Consider the following 24,133-nt stretch of genomic DNA (forward strand, 5'->3'; position numbering starts at 1 on the left):
GGGGACTGTAAATCTATTAACGGTCAAAACGAGTCAAATACATCAATCCTACCCAAAGAATTGGAAAATAAGTGAAACACCCATAACCTGAAAACTAATACAGCAATTTGGACTCGCGGTGCTTGGGTGGACACTCGGCGATAAATGGTTGAGGTTCTGTCGGTTGTATTGAAATGCTGTGATTTTTCGGACTTGATTTTGTGAAAAAATTTCACGGCGAAATATTTCAGAGATTTTTTTTCCTCCACGCTCAATAAGGATTTATATACCGGTAGGTAATTATAAAGGGCAAAATGAATGATTTTTTTCCGACAAGGGGAATCATGTGAAAAACACGTACACGGATTTCGTTTAGCTTTCTTTAGTGTGAACTGTAAGGGCGAATGTTTTGTGATGCCGCACTCGAAAAATCTACTATCATTTCTAGACTAGAATCATTACAAGTGATGCTTGATTCGGATTTGCGTACTCGAATCATTGCTCCAAGCCATACCTTTAACTGGACGCTTACGAGAGAAACAATGCGAGTACAAATGACATTCGACCTCTTCCACAAACTGCAAAATCAATCTCGGCTAAGACGTACGATTGCTGGAATAAAATATTCCATCAAATCTACTGCTAGTTGCTAGCGATGGCCTCAGACGAGAGACAGCCTAAAATACCGGGTTCATTTCAATAGGAATACATCATTCCGTACACCCGTAAGCCTCTTCCGCTGTAAGAATACCATTTTTGCCATATAACCCGCAGAGTCAGAATGGCTAGCCCAAAACGCAATGCGAGAATCGAACCGACCGGCAACTATGCAATAGAAAACGGTGCAGAAGAGAGGGTTTCGTAACAATTCACGGACAGCGAGTTTTCTCAGAAAAGCACCCGGCTTGAAAGATATCTTCGGTCGAGTTTCTAGATTTCTACAAAGCGTAATCGCTCGTTGCCGACAGATCTTGAAGCCGATTTCAACCAATACACAACATGCTATTCGGGGCAACGAATATGGTACGGTGTAGATCCCCACCGATGATATCGACACGATATCAGACTTTGAAAGAAATATCGGTATTCGTACTGAGAGGTAAAACAACGGCGATTTTCGTAAAGATACAACATAGCAGTAAGACGTCAGAGTACTATAATATACGAGACTGCTATACTGGGAAGATTGGTGTATTTCTGATGACTTGCGGGTGTCAAGATGCAGCCTTTCTAGTTCATTTCATGTCCAAGCGTAGCAATGGCTGGAGATCTGTTGAAATGAACGCTCTGAAGTTTTCGAAAGGCGCCGTAAGCTAGACGCAGTGTCTTTTGAATACCAAATGAATGTATCGTAGTCATCAGTGATCGTGATAGTTTTCGGTTTTATCGGTATTGGGAAGAAAAACTATATGACACATTGGCTCACCTTACGATTACGTTCAACGCCATACCCCGCAATTCAGAAAAAATGACTTATCATTAATAAGTAGGGCAATTTTTTTTTGACCTAAAAACGGAAGATTTCGACCTAAAAAATCTAAATTTTGACCTTTTTTGACCTAAAAAAACTGAAATTTGACCAAATTTTGACCTCACGTATGCAAATTAGGTGTTTTCGCATATAATGTTAAAATTGTACTACTTATCTTCATTTCTGGTTGGAACTGTCTGTCCTTACAAAGTAGACTGGCCTGAAAAAACGTTTTTGGCTCAAAAACTGACAGATTTTTACATGAAAAACTAGTATTTTAACGAAATCTGGCCCTATGAAGAATTACAGTAGTTAGCCTACATAACGTATTCTGGTGGAAATAATTAAAATTTGTTGTAGTACAACGAAAGATCCTTTCCTACATTCTCGGGTAGAAAGTGTCTGTCCTTAACTACGTAGCTTGCCGAGAACGGAGAAAGAACGTTCAACAGCAGCAGTCGTTGGCTGACAACACTCAAGCTGTGTGCACACTGCTGGTGACAAACCGTGTTGCTTCATTCTGACAATGTTGTCTATATCACAATTTTTCAGCTTGCGCTTCTTGATATAAGAACCTTGCAATGTCCAAGCAGTCTTGCTTCAGCTAGGATATTGCGGTACGTTGACCATAAAACCATGTTACTATTTGTTTCATTTGACCATTTATGATTCACAATGAGCAGACGATGGTCCGTTTACAACGGTAGACCTATAAAGTAGGCTACAAGCTGTAAAATATCAAATGATAAGTTCACCGACAGCGCAAAATCTACGATACAAACGAAATGCAGAGGTTAAAAAATGTTTGACTTTGTAAACAATTTTGACAAATTTTGACCTAACGCTACAATTTTGACCTAATTTTGACTTTTTTTGACATGTCAAAAAAAATTGCCCTATTAATAAGATGTTATTCGGTCCGATTCAATTTTCGCAAATCCAAAAGTGTTTTAACTTACTAGCGAAAAACATTTACTTAATCTAATTCTTGAAATGTCTCTGTGCTCTAATTTTAAATCCTAATTCAATTTCTGGTTTACCTGAAAACGCTGCATGTGAACTGCATAGTGCGAAACGAGTCAAGCGTGGAGTACAGATATTTGCCATTATCGTGGTTATCAGAATGAAATCTAATTTGATATCGACTGAACTTGATTTTGTGTTATTTGTTTTCGATTTCAGCATGAGCTGAACTTCGATACCATTTCCTAGTTTTAACGAATACGGTTATTTCAATTCCAATCTGATTTAAAAGGGAACTGAGTAGTTGTAATTCTATTTCTAATCTAATTTACAAAAACAAAAAACAGCGTAGCTATCATTATACCCTAATGTCCAACAACTGTGTAGCTATAATTCTAATCTAATTTGGAATAGCCGAAAATTTTGTAGTGTATGTCTGCATCAGACGGGTGGGATATAACGGTTGGAACATAATCCTCTTCCTAATTGACACAATGTTATTTCCTGTTGAAGTCTCAAACAACTGCTTCTCAACAAGGAAGGAAACGAGCAGAAGCCGCCATGAGCTACACTCGCAGAATCTTCGCCTAACCCCTTTCGCGTGAATGATGCGTATTCTGGCCCCGGTTCGTCTCGCCCTCAACGATAACATCAGCGATCAATCAATGATACAAAGAACGTACGGCAGCAAGCTTATCTCGAACTGATCAGTGGCTGTTCCATTTTTGCTTCTGAAGCCTTACAACGGATTGCTCGCGTAGCGTTTAAACCTGTGGTTCTTACCTACTAGATCAACGCCAATATACAAGTCAAACTTTGGCAATTAGATAACAATGTAGTTGTAGTTGTATAATTATACCAATTAGAGCGAAGTGCCGGTAATCTAGTTCGAATATAATTAGAGGTTTCTTTGCTCTAATTTTAATTGTAATCTAATTTGTCTAACGTTTCTACACCCTCACGCTAATTCCCGAAAATAATACAGGACTACTGTATAGTGCGAAACGTGCCAAGCTTCTTGCTGTGCAGCCATTTGATATTCTCATGCGCACGAGACTGATCTAGGATTTGATATGAGCTGAGATTGTTTTTTGTTGTATTTTTGCTGTAATTGTAGTTCTAATCTTATTCGGAAGAACCTGTGCCACCATAATTTTAATTCTTGGGTAATTGGGAATAACATGAGGCCGCTATAATTTTAATTGCAATCCAATTCGGAAAATCGGAAATATACTAGTGGAGTTGCGCAAGTCTGGGAAGACCCTACGTTTTCGCCTAATCGCGGACACAAAATCGACCAAATAACGCGCGCAAGTCATTACTGTCGAATAACGCTGGTGTAAAAAATGAACTGCGCTTCGACAACAGTGTTTGAAGTAAAAACACCATTAAAACATGATTTTCACATGTAACAACGACACCGCAATGCTTATTTACAGTACATAAGAATGAATTCATATGCATGTGTCTTGTAAACTTTGGAGAAATAAAAATATCGCGTCACCTTTTTTTTAATTGAATTAGAACTACAGCTCCACAGTCTCTCGTTAGATTAGAATTAGAATCACTGCTACAAATCTTTAGCAAATCATACGAGAATTAGAAATTATAGATTCACTGAATTCACGAAAACTTCGACATTGAATGAAGTACGGTTCATATAAAATCAGAGTTCATTGTCACAACCATAAGAATCGCAAACGTCTGTACAAAAAGCTTAGATCACTTCCCACTATACAGCTGTCCCGTAGCATGTTCGGGTAAACCAGACATTAGATTAGAATTAAGAGAACCGGCATATCGCTCTAATTATTATAATTAGACAACTAGAATGATCTCGACATGTCTGGTGCCTTGACTTCCTTTGAGACTAGCTCATTGACCCACGGGTTCAAGATGAATGATGTACGTTCACCGAACGGAATTATAACCAACTATTGCATGTACCGTGAGATCTAGCGATGAAGCACCTCACCAAAACCTACCGGCACTCACTACATCACCCGATCGATTACACTTACCACATAAACATTACGGGCGTCCCAGGGGCACCGATACACGTTGCAAAAGGGATTATCATCAACAACCATGCATCAACACGCTTTTAACGTGATTCGAGCTCCGATCAGCATGAGACGCGTCTCGTGGCAACGGCATCACGCCCCAAGCCCGTAACCGCCGTGTCGGAAGGACAACGCCGAAAAAAGGGTACGACACGCATTACCACAGTTCGATGACGGTAAGTCGCCTGCGAATGATTCCCAGCGGATCATCACGATTTTAGTGTACAGTAAGTCAATGTCATAAAAAGGAATTAATTTCTGATAACATTATACGGGGCCGCAGTATGGGATATCAGACGTGGTTGCTAAAACAAAGCCGTTCTCCCAAATAGTAAATATCCAGCTTTTACAAAATAATTACTGAATTTGCAATACTGGAAATCGAATGAGAAAGAAATACAACACAAATCAAGCCCATACGAGATCAGCGCGCAGTCACATAAGCACGAGACCGGCGAGTTTCTGTACACGTACGTACAGTGTACATTACCGGTACACAGAGCTTGGCTCGTTTCGCGCTATAGAGTTCTCATGTCGCATTTTCATGAAAACCAGGAATTTGATTAGAATTAGAGTACGAGCGTAGACACATTTCACAAATCACACTAGCATTATTAGATTACCGGCCTTTCGCTGAAATTAGTCACGCAACTGCAATCATCAACAGTTCGATCGCATTACTCCCGTCTACATCACAGGCTGCAAACTCGTAAGTCACACCGATCACAGCGGTATGGAATCGATTCCTTATCGCAACTTGTAAACAACGGCTACACTTACAGTCTATGCGTAGTTCCGTAGATTAAGCGGACAGTAAGGCCGACAAAATAGTACATGACGCTGACCAAAGGATAAAAGAATCTCAAGTTCCTGATGCATGAATTCGCTGCTAGACTGATTCTTGTCTGCGACTCTCATTTAACAACGACCAATATATTCAATTGAAGTCGTAAACTATGTTTAACTCAGCCGTCCCTTGTAAAGTACTAGCTGTAATCGACGCGGTGGCTTTTCTGTGACCTGGTATTTTACGATGGGTTTTCAGCTTACTCTAGCAACTGCAGACAAATCTCTCAGCGTCAAAGACTGCACACTTGGATGGTCGCCGTCGAGCGTTACCCGTACGATTACTGATCGTTCATTTCTGGGAATTGGAAATCACGGCCGACTCGAATGGCTGCAAACATGGGTCGGTTTTCACTGTTTACGGTGCATTAGGTGCGTAGCGCATTGATCGTACCGTGGTTACGTCTAACCGGGAAAAGCAATGTCAGTTTAACATCACATTACAGATAATTCAGTATTTTTCTACCATGCCTTTGTTACAACGATGTGGGTTCGCGATGCGACTTCACATATATAAGATTTCCATCAACGTCCGAAGCTTTGCACTGCATATTTCGTATCGAGGATCGAAACTATCATTTTCGCTGATAAATTAACTCTTGGTTGCAAAGAGCGTATAATTTCAGTATTGGAAAGTGGAAGAAATGATCTCTCCCTACTCAACTCGAAACATTAAAATTCACACTCGATTCAGATTGGAGTACTGCAAATATTGTGACCACATACCTTAAAATTATTGCGATACTGATTTTATTACTATTGCATAACTATGGCTGCACCTTAGTGGCCGCTTGACAGGAATATCGACGTGGAATCTCCATCGAAAATGCATGACATTTTTTTTAAAGAATCCGCACTTTACTGTAATGAATGTAAGTAACACACAAGACCAGACAAAGGGCCCCTGTTGCTTGATTACCATTAAATAGAAAAATAACACTATTACGCATACTTTAAATTGTAGCAATTGCACTTGCACAAGCGTAAATGTAAAGCTGACCTGAAAGAGTCACTGTTCATTAAGGCTTACGGTTGCTGTGACATGAAACCAGGCCAAGTCCAAATGGTCACCCATATAGCGCGATTGCTTCGTCACTTGATACCATATGTAACGTAACTAACACGAGTCGCTATATAGATTTGTAGTTTATGTTACTGCGAAACTGACCTGGCATAGCGATACCGCAATTGAGTCTGCAGGACAGTTGATATACTTTGGAAATTCCAACGGGGATTTTGATCCATGCGCCGAAAACATCCGCAATCCAGGAAACAATATCACATTTCGATTAGTATTATCTGCGGGTCAATACTGCGGGCGTTCAGGTGCGCAATTACTGCTAAATGTCGTTCACTGCAATGGTTGCAATGAATCACGTTCGGTCAGGATCGCTTTGCCAAATTACAGCAACGCATATAACTTTACAAGCACGTGACGAAGCCTATTTGAGTACAGGGGTTGTCGAAATCAGATTTGACAAATAGGTATATGTAGTAGAATAATTACCGTAGACTTATTATACCGAAATCTCGGTGATGGTATTCTAATGTAATCCGTGAAATGCTTCTATGCTCACATTTTAATTCGAATCTAACTCCTGGTTTTCCTGAAAATGCTACCTGGAATCTGTATAGGGCGGAACGAACCAGGCCCAGTGAATGCATTTGCCATCCTCATGCTTACGAAAATGAAAGCTGATTTGATATGAGCTGCGAATCTGATTGCTGCTGTAGTTTCTTTCCAATCCGGCGGTTAATTACATGTTTTGCGAATTCAGTAATTCTAATTCTAATTCTTATCTAATCTGGAAAAAATGTGTAGCTATCATTCAAATCTAACTCGGAAAATATGAAAAGTTCCTATATAGTAGTCCAGCTCTGGTCGAAAACAGTCCATGAATTGTTCATGTTTTCGTATACTCGAATTCACATGAACATTTCAGACGTAGGATGACTTCAGCGGCTACAAAGCCTACCAATTGAGAAGGAGTTAACAGGCGGCGTTTACGTGATAATGGTTATAATCTGCCACCCCTGCGACCGCCGTACAAAGTCGAGGTTCTGCGGGCAGATAGGAGTAGACCGCACATGACGACCATTCAAAGTACGGCAAGAGATTGCGCAGCCGGTAGAGTTCATGCAGCGATAAATTACGGTATTACACGCTGAATACACAACCACGTAAACACGCACTCCCAAACCGCCGGTAAACTTAATCAGTCTGTTTTACATGGACAAATCAGGGTTCGATACCGCAATTACCTCCTCGCAGTGATGTCTGTAACACGGTGAAGAATTGTTCAACCGAATCGCAAGAAGAAAACAGCATTTGATTTCTATAACATCCCGTCCCGTGAAATCCAATATCAAAGAAGTAAATGTATCAGTTGACGACTCGTCTTCAAGGCTTTACCATGATCTGCAGTCCGGAACCTCACTTGCTACCAAACATGGACAACTTGCTGTCTTCGTAGAACGAAATGAAAGCAATCTACTTTTAATCTAATTTGTGAAATGTTCCAACGCTCTCATTTTAATTCAATCTAATTTATGGTTTTCCGGAAAATGCTACAGGAGAACTATATAGTGCAATAAGGGTCCATCTTAGTGTACAAGAATTTCCCATCCCCATGTGTACGTGAATGAACTGAATCTGATGTGAACTGAGCTTGATTTTTGTAGTATTTACTTCTAATGCGGAGTTCATTCCATTTTCAAACTTTTGTGAGTTCAGTATTTCTAATTCTAATATACTCTGGAACAACTGCGCAGCTATAATTCAATATCAATCTAATTTGGAAAGCTGAATATATTATAGTTTTCTCCAACACAGCTTGTAATATACGGTCCCCTGTACGTACACTCATTAATGATCACTATTTCATCGTAAGTAATCACTTTCTCTCATAACGCAGGGCGTATTATCACATATTATTTCTTGCAGGAGACTGACAGCTCTAATCGATAAGCACCAATAGTGTAACAGCACCGATAATGCCAAAGTGCATTGTACGCAGTGATGGCTTTATGCATTGACTCTTGCGTGTAGCAAAACACTTGCTGACATGTATACAGAAATGACATTGTGCTGTTGCACGATGAAAGGGAGACCTGCGTTTTCCGGAGAATTAGTCGGAACACCATCACCAGTCATGAAAAACTTGAAAGGGTGCAGGCGTCGCATTATTTTTGAGACTATAGACCGGCAATTCAGTGACTGACGGCACAACCCTTACAATAAGCTCTGCAGGATAAATGTATTTTATTGTTTTGGGTGGATGCGTGTAACTTTTCCAACTGGGAGTCTTATGAAGTATTATGAAAACTTTCGCACGCATGATGCAAAAATGCATTGAACCGTCGACGCAGTGAATCGGTCCATGTGTTTGAGCGATCACAAAAATAGCACTTGGAAAGCTACAAAATTTTCCGCGTCCAAAATGAGACTACCATTACAATTATAGCTACGCAGTACTTACAAAATGGATTGGAATCATCATTATAGCCACACCTCTGTTTCCAAGTTAGAATTAGAATTACTGGACCCGCAAAAGAAATACTACAAAAATCCAGTTGAGTTAATGTAAATTTCGAGTTCATTCTCGTACGCATGAAAATTGAGAACGGCAAATGTTTGCGCACAAAGCTAGACTTATTTCGCACTATACAGCTCTCCAGTAACACTTTCAGGAGAACCAGAAATTACATTATAACAAGATTACGGGCGTTTCGCTCCAATTAGTCTTGTTGGAAAACTAGACTTATGCAGTTGTCCAAGTCTGCCCACGGTACGCAACTATATCAAACTCAACCCCTTATAGTTTATGAAGAGTGAGATTTAAACGAAAGATCAACATGACGTCAATCGCCGGTTATGTATAATTTTAGGCCAAAGTCGTCTTCACAATGACGACAGGAATGCGGGAAAGTAAACGACGCGTCAACGACATATTACCGGATAAATCTGGGATGACCGATGACACGTCTATCTCATATTATGATACGCAGCTGCCGGCACCATGTCGCGCATCAACGCAGAAGGGAAATGGATCAAAAAATAGCTCAATGCACAAGATGCACGTTAGAGGTCTTCAAAAATGACTTTTTTTCTCAAATTGTACGGGCTACTTGCTAAAATTGTTAGATTACCTAATTTAAGCCTACACACAAAATTTGGTTCAATTCCAGCCAGTAGCCGCATTGCTACAGGAGAATAAAGATTCTATTTAATAAATAAATATAAATTAACCAAAATTTCAACATTTTCTGTTCACCCCATGAAACGATGTTCACCAAATTTGGTTCGATTCCAACCAGTGGAGCGGAGTTATTTCCGCCGAAAAATCTGGATTATCAATAAAATAGGACTTACGGTGAACAATTCTTTATATTTTTTATAGGTGTGCCCACCATAAATACTATTTTATTCAAATCCAAATTTGAATATATTAGGCTCAGAGTTGAGTGTTCAGTATCACTCATTATGACGCCATAAAAAATATTAACGATGTGTAAGCTTGAAACATCAACTTAGCACGTGTTACTTGACCACGATTAATATAGCCAGTTCTACATCACATTAAATGTATTTTGGTACTCTTCAATTACTCCTTGTGACAATGATGTTACTTGATCGCGACTTAACACGAATTTCATTTACAGTAACGTGCTACATCCTTTGCGTCCTGCAACACGAGCTATCGCGGCTTAAGACTCCCAAAGCGGAAAATTGTGTCGAAACTTTAATTCCCGTTGATAAATTATCTCTTAATCGTATAATTTCAGCACTAAGTATTGATAACACGAACCCTTATAACACCCTTCATATGCCATATAAATCCCACTCGATATCAAGTTTACCAAATTTCGCGAACAAGTTCTACCGCATGAACTAGACCTTGACTGAATAAAGACACACGAAAGCTATGGTATATCCATTGTAGCCAGTCGTACTGTCGCATAAAATGATACTCACACAATTACAAGTACATATGTCCAAGAATCTTCAACACAATACTCATTTCCCGTTCGGCACACAGCACAATATCACATATCTAAGAAGCCCATTGATCGAACTACCTGCTTCTATGCAGCCAGACATTCAACAGAAGCTCAGTAACTTGAGTTGCGTCAAGAGCCATTTCAATGCCGGGCTTCAAAGAATCGCAGCAGTCGAAACAACCTGCGTAACATCAGAACCTACTAGGGACAAACGCAGCAACGGATGATTTACTAAGTTCGCATAATAGAATCCAACACATTTGGATCTACTTTCATCCCCGTGCATCGCAGGCTCGTACATACCCGGGAGAACACCAACTCTGTCTATAAGCAATCTAATTGCAGCTAAGCACAATCGCTTTAATGCAGCACCAATTTATATCCGCCCATATGTTGAGTAACGTCATTTCCGGCAATTGGAAACGCCCGATAATTTCCACCGTGTGTTTAATGCCTCTATTGGCTTCGTGACCTGAAGTCTCATATTTACAAGATCGACTGGGGTCTGCAGAGCACTTACTAAGGCGTACGCGTTCAGGAATCAGCAGAATTCAATGCAGCCATGCAACGTGTGTTTCTGGCTTTATTAACACTGCTGCGCTGCCCCTGGCGACATGTCTTCAATAGTTAGTTTTCATTCCTAGGTTTATTAATTACCAATGCAAACCATCTCAAACGTGGGCGACACTAGCGATACGCAGCCACACAAATTATCGCGTAGGACATAATTTTCCGAACCCAACGAGGTTAATAACAAGCGCCTCACCTTGCAAAAGCGGCATCTGGATTTGGAACTGTCTGCGTCTGATCACACAAATTCAGTGATACGATTGCTGATATACGATGTTATTTCCAATTCTCTATCAGTCGCTGACAATTACCCCTGACTGGTTCATTTCAATGCATGAATGCATTATTCAATTGTGTAATAAATCTCTGTACAATGTACAGTGTACAATGTACATCCAAGAAGCTGCTCTGGGAATACGGCACTATTATTGCATTCAAGGTATCGTAATTTGGCAACATATTCACGTCCGTCTCTTTAATCGCTTAGTAATTAGTCAATTATACTCCGCCGATGTCTATTAGCCGTCGAATAACAATTAATTAAATGGTAATCGTGGAAGGCATCGAATTAAGGTAAAAATAGATTGTCGCTTAACCTTTGGTTAGAATTGCCATCATATCAAAATGGGGTAAAGATCGCGTGTACATCCTAGCACAATAATAACCCATCAGCTTTCACTACATTTACATCCAACGTCAAACGAATGCTCAGTGCTGCATGCACTGCAGCAAGCATTAACCGCAATATAATTAGACGGAAGTGTAGCAAGCTGGAGGAAACAGCTACATCGCTGTATCCAATAAAACTGACATAGCGTTACGGAAACAGGAATAGGGCGTTATATATTTGAATCCTTGATGATATCGTGCGGCATATGCACCGACACATGATATATAATACATATACACTATACAGTACACACGATATGTGCATAATATATGGTAGACATCGCATATGCATACCGCCATTGCATGTTGTGCATTTGCCGTTGGACAAGGGAAGTGCAGATAGCATTGTAAGGCTTTCAAAGTCTTGCACCATCCATACATGATATCCCGATAATGCTGCGATAATTCTGAGCATACTGGGCATCAAGCGGGGAAGCCACAGACACCAGTTTTACTGATCAGCCCTTTCACGCTACCAGGCCGAGAATTAAACCCACCACCTAGCGATCAAGAACTGGAAGACGGACACTCGGTCAGAGGGTCATTACGCTATCTTGTCTTACTACCGCGTCCACCGTCCAGCCATGGGGAGCCCAAGATATAGATCTATACCAGGGGCGAGAAACTTCTCCAGTCTGCAGGCCGGAAATAGGAAAATTAAGTACTTTGCGGGCCGGATTGCAGAATCGATGCATTATTCGCCCATTTATCTACATATATAAGGAACAAATCGTACTTAATGAATGTATTTTAACGACAGCAATGTCATTTCAAAGCCATTTCTCGTCGATAATGACGAAAACGATGTGGATTTAACAACAGCATTGTCTTACATGCCGCCGCCATGTCTGCTTCTCTGTGATCGGTTAACACACAGTGCAACCGTGCAATCCATAATTAAGATTTGCGGGCGCTCGATAAGCCCGGTACCCAAAATTTACCAATATATGAATTCATTAGGGCTGAGCACATGGTGAATGCCGATAATGCAAACCTTCTCGATAGGCGAACTTACGCGTACGCTCTACTCTCGCACGCTGCGCACAGACGTATATGATAACATACAGTCACAGACATTTGACGTTTAAGCAACTAGTGGGGAATCTCGGCAGACTGGGGCCGCGGGCCACATTATCATGTAAGACGGGAAACTGTCCGCGGGCCGTATGTTGCCCGCCCCTGATCTACACCCAATTTTTATATTTTGCGTTAAATTATTATCAAAATGGGAGTAGTATAATATAATCGCAAACATGAATCGCAATATTCCCGTATTTAAATAAACGTTGGATTCGAGTAACGAGGGTTCAAAATAGAGACCACCTACCGGTTCGCGGAAAATATCGAGTCGATACCAAACCTTGAAAGAGATATCGGTATCGTCCATTTGAAGTAATAAATTCGGCAATTTTCGTGCGACTTAGGATATTGATCTATTTCTTATAGCTTACAGGCGTCCAGACGCAGACTTTCTAGTTTATTTAATGCCTAAGCTTAACAATGGCCGTAAGTCTGTTCAAATAAGCGTTGCGGTTCAAGGTAGACTCCACATCTTACGAATATCGGCTGAATATGTATGGACTATCGGTGAAGGTGCTGGTTATCGGTTTTATGGGTATCGTCTCGGAAACCCGATATTATTCGGACTGTAATCCTAAACACAGTCGCGTTACTGTCCTGCAATTAATGCTTCAAAACAATCTATTCCAGATAATCCACCGTGCTCTCATGGCAAATTTGCAAAACCACTTCTCTAATCCGAAATTAGATCGCGAACATGACTTCGCAAATCATTCGATAATTGTAATGTCCTCTTTCTCTTTCGCAAGATGCACACAAATTTTCAGATTTCGCAGATTTCCATGAAGCCGTTTTAAAAACAACGAGACCGCGGGCACGTCGTTGGCTAAGATTGCAACACACCATCTGCATCAATCATCGCGAGATGCTACGAGTTTTCCATACAAAACGAGGGTGCGTTGGCGACATACTGATTTATTGGTATGACTCTACCGAATCGTGGAGTGCAGCCCAAGCAAGCAGCATTTAGCAACACAACTCTACGTTGCATTTTATTCAATAATCTTGCCCAGCCCTCACTGATTTTAATTGTTACAGATTGCCGACTTTGTAATGCGAAATTTGCATCAATAGCTGATTTAGTGAGAGCTTATTTCGCACTTCTCAATACATCTATGGATAATACGCATGTTTTCAAAGTGTTGGCCGCTGTCAAAGCTTAATCCAAAACGAATCTGACAGTACAAATCACGTAATATCGATTGAACTCATTCCATTTTCGCAGCGCAGAATCAGGCCAACGGAGCAAGAGCTTTAACCAGAAGAGCGAACCCAAATAAGAGATTTATTCCCAATTTCTAGAGAAAACACCGACTATTTTGATGCGGTAAAATTTAACACCACGCGCTAACAACAGTACCGGAATGACGTAATCGATATCTGTCGTAAATAATGAATGAAATCCGTGATTCAGCGCCTCGTAATACGGAACACCCCCATTTGTAACATCAGGAACTTGACACCATGTAATAACAAAGGTGTGAAAATTCCCCCTCGACGATAAATGTCAAGTTTATATGCTCGATTCCTATTAGTACTTTACTATCATCCAGGTTAAAACACTGCTTTTACAGTAGGACATGCATTGATGTGAAATGAGTATCTGGCAACCTCATGTATCGAAACGCATTGTTTACAAGGGAATGCCGAGCATTGATAGGTAGCCGATGGCCATAGAATGCCTGACCGCTGAACACTGTACATTTGATGTAAATGCAACGTTTCGACTATGGCATCAACGCTTGTTATGCATACAAAATCGCAGCATACTAAAGAGAACTGCCGAATCGCCGTTGGTGCGTATAGCGCGTGAAGTAGCCGTGGAAGTCAGATCCATTCCAAAGCGCGTAACACGACACCCTTGCAGGCGGTGAAGCATACAGCAAAGACGTATCAACGGTAAGAAAACTTGAAATGCCGGGAAAATGCGCACAGTATCGTAAGTATATAGCTGCGCACAATAATCGAATGTTAATTCAAATAATTCGAGCTGTGTAGTGAGATTTTCGAGTGCTGAAATGATGCTATCCTTGACAGCAAAAGCTAATATATGGATGAGAATTACAGCTTCGATGCTCTTTTCCACTGTGGGAGGCTTGAAATCCTCGATTGGTCATATCTCAGCATACGAAATAGGTAATGTAATACAACGCTACACGCGTTAGTGTAAAAGACATGTGTTGAGCAGTGATCAACCTGCAGCATTGTCGCAATATGCAATAAAATAAATATGTTCGAAAAAACACCAAATAACCTTCAATGCGATGTACGACTGGCATTACATTCTTTGTGGTCGCATAGAAGGAAGATATTCGAACGTTCCACATCATTCATACCTCTGTGACGTCATCATCAGTGATATAATCGATTCCCTCACCTACTCGATTGAGCACAGACCCAATTATCAGGTGTTACAATAGCGAAAATATCTAATGCTTGTACAATGTACAGACAGTATCATTGAGGTAGATAGCTAGGATGTCTGAGTAGTCAATGTTTCTGTATTCGCAAAAGTTCTTAGTAAAAACTCTTCGGCGGAAATTCTCAACCGCCCGAGAACCAATTTCTTATCGGTACGACCTCGCCACTCAACGATGAAAATATCCGTAACGAAACACGCCGAAAATGTTCAACGGTATACTCGCAACAGTGTGACAAATTATAACACCGCGCGACAACAGATGCCGAAATTGCAGCCAATCCGTTGAAAGTGGGTTAGCGGTCGTTAACGGGATCGATTAGTATCCGCGTCAGAGGAGCAAATTGGATGTCTTTGCACGCCATGTATAAAATAGCCTTTACAAGTCAAGAACTAGGGCAAGCAAATAAAGCGGTGACGTAATTATCGAGTACGCTAAAACAAAAAGGCTCGCGGTAATAAACGACCAATCGGTAGTATAGTCCATTTATGCACAGAAAGCTCCGCTTTGTTGGTGACATATCAAAACATAATATCTATTATGCACAGGCGAGAACATGGCTGTGAATATTCATCGATCATCATTAACTATTTTAGCGGAATTACACTTAACTTTTTACTCATGCGATATCACCAAACTGAACTGACCCGAGCACCACGCATATAACGAGAAACGATTACGAAACCACACAGAACACTCTCTATACAAATGCAGAAATGTTACTCGTAAAGTGCAGTAACAATAGTTTGAAATCTCCTTCGGTAAATTATAAATCTTATAAAATAAATTACAGTCATACAGATGTAATACGGTAACACGACTATTTGAATGGGCTTTGGCGCGTTCATACTGCTCACCGACGTGCCGGGTATGCGACATCACTGATTCATACATCTACGACCTATCAAAACGTTGTCACGTACAGCCGCAACCCTTTCTGCACGAGCAAAATGCATTCCGCACGCGATTGACGCGCTTCTAATCTTCTCGGCAACATAGAAGGCAATACTGATCCCGGCAATCGGAATTGCATGAACGCATTACCGCAAACGCCATCGACGATACATTACGAATGAATGACAACTTCGAAATTGCAGCACCAATGACTATGAAAAATCACAGCGGTGCAGTTAGAGATCCTCTCAGAGGCGCAGAACTTCAATACACAACTTGATGATATATTCATATTGAAAAAATCCGAATATTGTCGGCCGACACTCGTCAGCATATGTTCTCTTCTATTCTGTACTTGCTGACGATTACCTGACTATTGTCAGCCGGAAATATTCTTGTTTATTTCAAGATGAATACATTGTAAACCTGTTATCTTCGGAACGGTATCACATCACGTAATCGTGCGCTCCGTATATTCCCGATACGCAACGATAATTATATTTCGCTATGCAAGATCAATGATGCGGCCTTCCTGCGCGCATGTACGTTTGGTAAATATATGGATATGCACTATGCTGTCTTATGACTATTTCCAGAGCTACCCGATGGTTATGAAATCTGATAGATTTACACCATCGATTTTACGATTGGCGAGTATTCAGCAATGCGATGAGAATCGTCAGAACCGATTATAACTGGCACGGTATTCAGTTCCATTGGGCCTTACAATTTTACAGAAATACTTAAAGAGTACAGCAAGTCACCCTCGATATTAGATGCGTTTCTAATTCATAACCGCGCGCGCTGCTGAAATTTGGAGTTGCATTGTAAACAAGCTCTCCATAGCTTACACAGAGTCAAATGATCTGCCATCACGAGCCATTCGGCCCGATGTGCAACCAATATTTTGTAGGTAAAACGAATTGCTGCATTTTCGCGAAATCGTGTCGACGGAATGTAAACGCACTGCAAAAACAATCCCATAGCACTAAACGTAGAGAGGAAACTACGCACGTTTCTATAGTTACGGAAACAATCTCGACATTACTCAGTGCGTTCACCAATTACGGTGCCTGCGTAATATCTTACGATGACAGTCGGCCTTGTTATACGATGAAAATCGTGCGTTAATTTAAGCGCTGAACCTTGGCACGCATTAACAGTAACGGAATTCAAATACAGATGCTGCAAATGCTACCGAAATGCCCTGTTGTCCCTCATAACTACAGGATCGAAACTAAAATCCATTCAAATCGCTCCTGTTACAACCGAATTCTTAGCAGGTCAACGGCATTAACCAGTTCCATTGTAATATAATACGCCAATATCCATCTCTATAGACACCCTTACGCCAGGTCGACTCGACGCTAAATATGACGATAAAAGCGAAATTGAGCCTTTTGATGCATCAGTCATTTTTGCGAAAAAAGAGCGCGCTCTCAATTGAGAGACTTGCTCGTGTAGCAAAATCCGCCTGCGTCTCACTCTTTCAATTCAAGAGAGAGAGAAGGCGTCATCGGCGTAAGCCACGGTATGTTACGGGCTGTTTATTCTGCCCGCGTACCTCTTCTCATCATTATGCTCATTTGCAGCGAATATTGTGGCAATTTAGGGTATCCGGCCGGCTTCACGGTCAGTTTCATAAGCACCGTACGTCACTTACTATCAATAAACGACTGTCTCACTAACGTAAGCGTAAGCTCCAGCACTTATGATGATATTACCGCAAACAGCTCGCAGACTCGAGCGTAGTCAGAGGTTCTGCGCAATGGATTTGCGTCGCATCGCCACTGGAGGAGCGTCGCAGTGTCTGCAAACTATCCAATGGATCAAACAAAACAAAACTGTTATAATTTTACAGGAAATTTACTCCAAATCAATGAGACCAGTGACTCAGAGAACGGCTGGGGTTTGTGAGGGGAGAAGTAGGCTAATGCGAGTGTTTAATTGATGAATTTAATTTAAGTCGTAACGGTGCATTCGTATCGTATCACTGTGTCCCAATATTGAGAGGCTTTGAACTGTCAAACTGTATTTATGAACCAATGAAGGAACGAGGGCTAAAGAAGTCGCATCCTATCTCGTGCTACCGAATACTGGTAACTGTGTTTACGAATTAATATTGTTAACAAGCGTCAGCCTGCAATATTAATGAGTGATCATTATGCATTAGCCGTAGAGAAACCGCTAGCATATGATATTTTGCAACCACTATCAGCATCTATAAGCACAATGTTTGATATGTAACCGACGATGGAATATTGAAACGTGAAACTAGTGTATACCGATCTAAGTCGTGACTAGATCTGATCGGAAGATTGGATGACATCGCACAGGATATTCAGCTTTGGATATAAAGACATCGTGAGCTCTAATTAAAATCTATAAGTGTGATATTAATGCGTACGTTAAATTGTGTTGGATTAAATTTAGGACATGCGCCCCCACGACACAGCGATGGTTTTTAACTAAATTTGGGTATAGTTACTATGGTGGGAACCACGCGTAAACATGACATATGCAACGTCAACGGTTGGATATATATCGTAAGACAGCGAGCGCGCATAAATGGACAATTGACATGATATAATTGTTTAAACCAATTAAAATTAACGCAACGTTATGAAACTTACGACGTGACCCGCTAGTTATATAACTCAATACGAAAAGGTAGCACAGAGATGACAGCTATCAAACAGTTACTTCAGCAATATGGCGTCATATTTTGTGATTTACAATGCTCTTCTCCAAGTCTCTACTAGTCGCTGACGATTAACCCTAACGAGTGTCAGTCTCAAATATTCGGGTTCATTTCAATATGTATATAGTATTCAATTAAAATATGGCGCGATGCGTATCACGAACTGAATAATTTCTACAGAGGTTTGGAATTTTGCTAGCCTGATGTATACGCATCAAGTGACGGGAATTATCAGAAAAGGCCTCAGAGTGAATCAATCACACAGAGAGTGCCATAATTACCATCATTATCGCGCCATTATATTGAATCGAAAGCCTCAAACTTGTTATTACTGATGGAACATGAAACCCTGTCTAATCAAACTCATGTCATGCATAATCTACAGCTGTGAAATCAAGTGACGACTGGACTTCGGGCTTGAGAATCCACTGTAGTCGTTTTATAGTACATCTTAGGTTTACCTGCACCTATACTGCCTCGCTGGCCTGTTTACAATGGACATATGAAACAATTGATAACGCTTTGATACCGCACATCAACGTAACATCTCTACCGAGGTATTTCCCCTAGTCTTTCCCAATAAACGGGCGAATTACGCAACCGAGGAAAATAATGCATCGGCAGTCGGCACTCTCGCATAGGTGCGTATTGCGTAACGATATCGGTATGTCAACGCGCTTGAGATCAATTTACTGTCGATTTATGTGTGCAGTAGATGGAATAGAGGTCGCTGTGACGAGTAGACCTAGTTGCCACATCCTTTGTCTCTGGTAAGATTTTCGGTTTTAAAATTTTACAAAAGCTTGCTCCACAAACATTTGCAATTTTCATGTTCACGAGAATGAAGTGTGATTTGATATGATCTAATTTGAAAAACGAACTTTGTAGCTACAATTCTAATTTTAATCTAATTCGGTAAAATGTGTAGTTATAATTCTAATTCTAGTCCGATTTGAAAAAAACGTGTAGCTATAATTCTAATTCTAATCTAATTTGCAAAATTGACCTGTCCGAGTCTGTCTAGCAACAGTAGTAAGCTGGTTGTTAACCGGGATTCGCTGAGCCAGTGCCAGGTGAGGCCCGAGACGCACACCAAACTCATACAACAGAAGTCGCACTGGTTTACGTCAATATTAATTACAATATCTTTGTTTAATGTGTAAATCACGTTTTAACGGCTTTGTTCGTTTCATGCACAGGTCATTCTGTGAAACAGTATCCTGTACTAATGTATCAGATATAGAACGTGCTAGATTCATGTTTGTGACTATAGGCGAGACTTTAGCGTTCGCCGAAGGCTTGCGGATTAGCGTATGGTTTCGTCAGGTTAGTACAGTTAGTTAGTTAGTCATATATTTGGGCTTCACATGCCTAGAATGTCCGGTTGCGAATACGAATACTGCGGACGTAAAGGTTTACATAAAAACCCAAAAGAGAACCCGGAACTACATGCGAGCCGGGGAGAATTATTCGCGCGATTCCAAGAAATTCGCCATCCGCCCTAAACCATAATTTTCGCAAACCCGACCCGACAATTTATTAGATGATTAGAACCGACGCGATATGTATTATTGAATTTTACGATCGATACCAACACCGTTATTTCCTTCTCTTACATTTAGATGTCAATAAGGCGCAGATATGATGTGGACTTGACAGCAGTCGCTGTTTTGTAAGCGAGCGACAAGGGACAACAATCGCGTGCGGCGACCCGCCGAAAAAACGCCTTCATTGATTAGCTGCTGTGACGACAATCACGGCAACAATGACTTCGCGTGCAGTGTCATAGAAGAGGCATGTTCCACCCAGACGTTAAATTTACTCTAGCGCAGAAGGGCGTTCCATCGTGCATGTCTATTGTCTAAATGTCACCAAATGTCGCAAAATCCAGTGTCTGCATGATTCGATTCTGAATCGCGTGTGATGCGTCGAGTCCAGCGTTCGAGTTCATTCAGCATGACGCATAACAGCGGTTATGACGTGTGCAGTTAAAATATGTACCTTTCATTAGGGTTACCACACGTCCTCTTTTAAAAGGATTTGTCCTCTTTTTTTACTTTTTTGAAAGTGTCCTCGGAGGACGCCCAAATGTCCTCATTTTTGAGAATTTTGGTTGAATACAGGGGCAAATTCGACCGATATAAAGTAATACAGTAAATCATCACTGAAGTAACCCTCCGCGACGGCTATTTCGGAAGCTGAGCTTGAAAGTTGGCCTTTTTTTAATCAACCAAGGAGAATTAAAGAAAAGTGTCAATTTCTGGAGCCAAGCCGGAAAAACGACCTCTTCTTGTAGTCAACCAACCACAAAGTCAGGAAAAATTTACCATTTTTTCAGGATTTCACTCCAGTATTGTAAGTCTGAAAATTTTGAAAAAGTGTCCTTTTTTCAGATTTCAAAAATATGGTAACCCTTTCATGCGACCACAAAGAATAGAGTAGCAGTTGTACATCATTGTATATGACATTATAGATTATTTGGTATTTTTTTTCTGCCGCACCTATTTCATTGCGCTTTGTGATAGTGTTGCGGATTGATCGCGATCAGAGATACGCTATTATCACTGGCGTCCGTAGCTTTGTATACTAGATGTCTCGTATGCTGCGACACTGCCAATGTGCGTTTCGAGGCTCCAGCAAGGGAGAATAGCATCGAAATTACATTTATTGTTGGTCATGTCAACACTCAACAGGACATCATACTTTTCGAAACTTCACCCCGTACGTGTTGCGTTTGTGCGGCGGCATTGGGAAAGTATTTGACCTGCCCTAGGACATTGCTTTTTCGTCAAAAGCGTCTGTACATTCTTGGATTTTCAGGTGAGCGATTTCGGGGACTTCCGTGTCTGTTATCGTTTCATTCTGCATTTTAAAATCCTTATCAGATCAGATACGAAATCCTCCTTATCAAACCCAAACCTGAAAACTGGTCTCTAACGCCCAACAAAACAGGTCTTGTGGTCATATCATTCACTTGATAACTATAGCTGTCTAATGATTATTAGACTAATTAAAACGTAATGTCGGCAGTCTAATTTGCGAATTGATTCTATGCTTTAATTTTAATTCTAATCTAACTACTGGTTTTTCTGTAAATGCTACAGAGCTGTCTAGTGCGAAACGAGCAAGGCTCGGTGTACAGACGTTTGCCATTCTCGTGAGTGTGAGAATGAGCTCACGTTTGATGTGAACTGAACTTGATTACTAATGTGTTTCTTACTAATTCGAAATTGGCCTCAATTTCGCGAATGCAGTAATCCTGATTCTAGTATAATTTGTCGAAAACTGTGTAGCTGTAATGCTGATTCTAATCTACTTAGTATCAGCTGAAAATATTCTCTTTGTCCTACTCAGCTATCAATAGTCGTGACCAATTCGCAGATATGAACGCGTGGGTGATCGCGACTTGCCAACAGAAAATATACGCATTTTGGATTTTTACGCAAACGGGAAGTACAATTCATGGTACCAAGACCGCGCAGGCACACACGAAAACACTTCGACAAATACAAACAATAGATTATTGAACTAATTCAAGCGAAGTACCGGTAATATTATTATAATCTCCTCTATATGGTACGTTTCTATGCACTAGGTCGAATTCTAATCTGATTTCTCGTTTTCCAATAGATACTGCAGGAGACTGTATAGTGCAGTGGTCGGGAACCTATGGCTCGCGAGCCATATATGGCTCTTTTGGGTATAAGATATGGCTCTTTTGCAAATATTTATTTTTGTACTGAATTGATCAATATTGCAGAGACTTGTTGGTAAATTTTCATCACGGACAGAATAATTATTCTCGTGGCAGTATAGACATGTCTTTGAGAGGTAAAGACAATGCCGTCTTCAGGTTTATGGGGTCGGATCCCCTCTTTTCAAGATCATCAAATTTAAGTTACTGTCACGCCGGCGACCAATATCACTCGCGAATTATATGTGCCCGACTCGAAATCTTGAATTGGGCGATACGTTGACAAATCAAAGAGCATAGCGGACATGGCAACGCAGCTTTCAAATACACATTGTCTTCCTGATCTACGGCGCGAAATGAACTGTTGTGGATGTGACATTCACAATTACAAACTCGAATTACAGACAACGGCATAGCTATATAATCCACGTTGATTGGTAAATATAGCTCTGTGTAGTACCGGCGATAAAATGTAGGCGTGTAGCGCAACGCTATGGTACCGCTGAATACTTCGTTTATAATTGAGAAGTATTTAGATTTTCGGAATCGGTGTGATAGTCACATTCCATAAATATCAGTTATTATAAATATCAAGCTACTTGCGAATTGCGTTATCAATGGTGAGGCTTGACCCTTCTGCGCCTTACCTCTCGTTTCGAGCTATATTTTCGAACAATAAATACCTGTCCTTACAGAGAAAATATGGCGCACATGACACGAGGAATTCCATGTAGTGAGATCGAATTGGTGCTACGATGACGTCACGAATTTTTAATTGTGACGTAATAGTTGATTGGAATGTATGGCTCTTTGGAAGCTGAGATGGAAAAAATAGGGTCAATATGGCTCTTCGGCCAAAAAAGGTTCCCGACCACTGGTATAGTGTGAAACGAGCCACGCTTCATGTGCAGACATTTGCCATTCTCGTGCTTTCGAGAACTCAGATGTGATGCGGAGTCAACTTGATTTTTGTGAATTCAGCAATTCTTATTCCAATCTAATTCGGACAAAATTGCGTCGCTATAATTTAAATTCTAATCTAATCCAAAAAAATGCAGCTACAATTCTAATTCAGCCTGATTTTGAAAGGCAGACAATTTTGTAGTTGTTGAAATCGGCACATAACCAACAAACACTAAAAGAAGGGCGGAGACTTAAAATCCTCCATATTGTTGGAGATCAGCGGACACCAATCCCAGATTAAAATGAAAATTCGACGTACATAAGACTTTTCAATTCATGTTTACGCAGAATAGTCGCGCCTTTTCTCGCGTATATAGATTTGTCTCGAAACCTGTATTTTGATAATAATTAAACGTGTATCCAAATCGGAAGGTAGGCGGTGTTTTGAAGCGCATTTAATTGCAGCCCGTCACCTAATCATCGACGAGTTCAGTCTAGTCAACAACATTTGGGACGGCGCACATGTACGGGAGAAATGGCCGATTGTAATTATTATTCAAATGCACATTTTCGGCCATTTTGTGCCAGCGTCTTCGTGAATATTATTATTCTTTATTCACAGTAAAACTGGTAAATACACGCATAATCCCAGGAGCAAACTGCCTCCTAAGGAACATGGAGTAAATTTTTAACATTTCAGTAATACAGTCAAATTGTTATTCTATTCTATGCAATACATGAAGAGGACAGATTACAGAATTGCAGTAGATGAAGAATTGACCAAGGGTTGCAGAGCAGAGGTGAAGATGATTGAAAATGAAGAATCGAAAATTTATTATTACATTCTTTATTCACAGTAAAACTGGTAAATACACACAT

General features: G+C 40.6%; 1 protein-coding gene across 1 annotated transcript in view; it reads left to right on the forward strand.

Moving 5' to 3' along the window:
- The window catches only part of LOC145452899 (uncharacterized), a 268,123-nt gene that overhangs the window by 157,723 nt on the left and 86,267 nt on the right, over positions 1-24,133 (forward strand). The gene's annotated exons all lie outside the window — the stretch shown is intronic.

Source organism: Botryllus schlosseri, chromosome 12, assembly GCF_051294905.1.
Source record: "Botryllus schlosseri isolate E-star chromosome 12, Bs_hap1, whole genome shotgun sequence".
NCBI classification, from domain to species: Eukaryota; Metazoa; Chordata; class Ascidiacea; order Stolidobranchia; family Styelidae; genus Botryllus; species Botryllus schlosseri.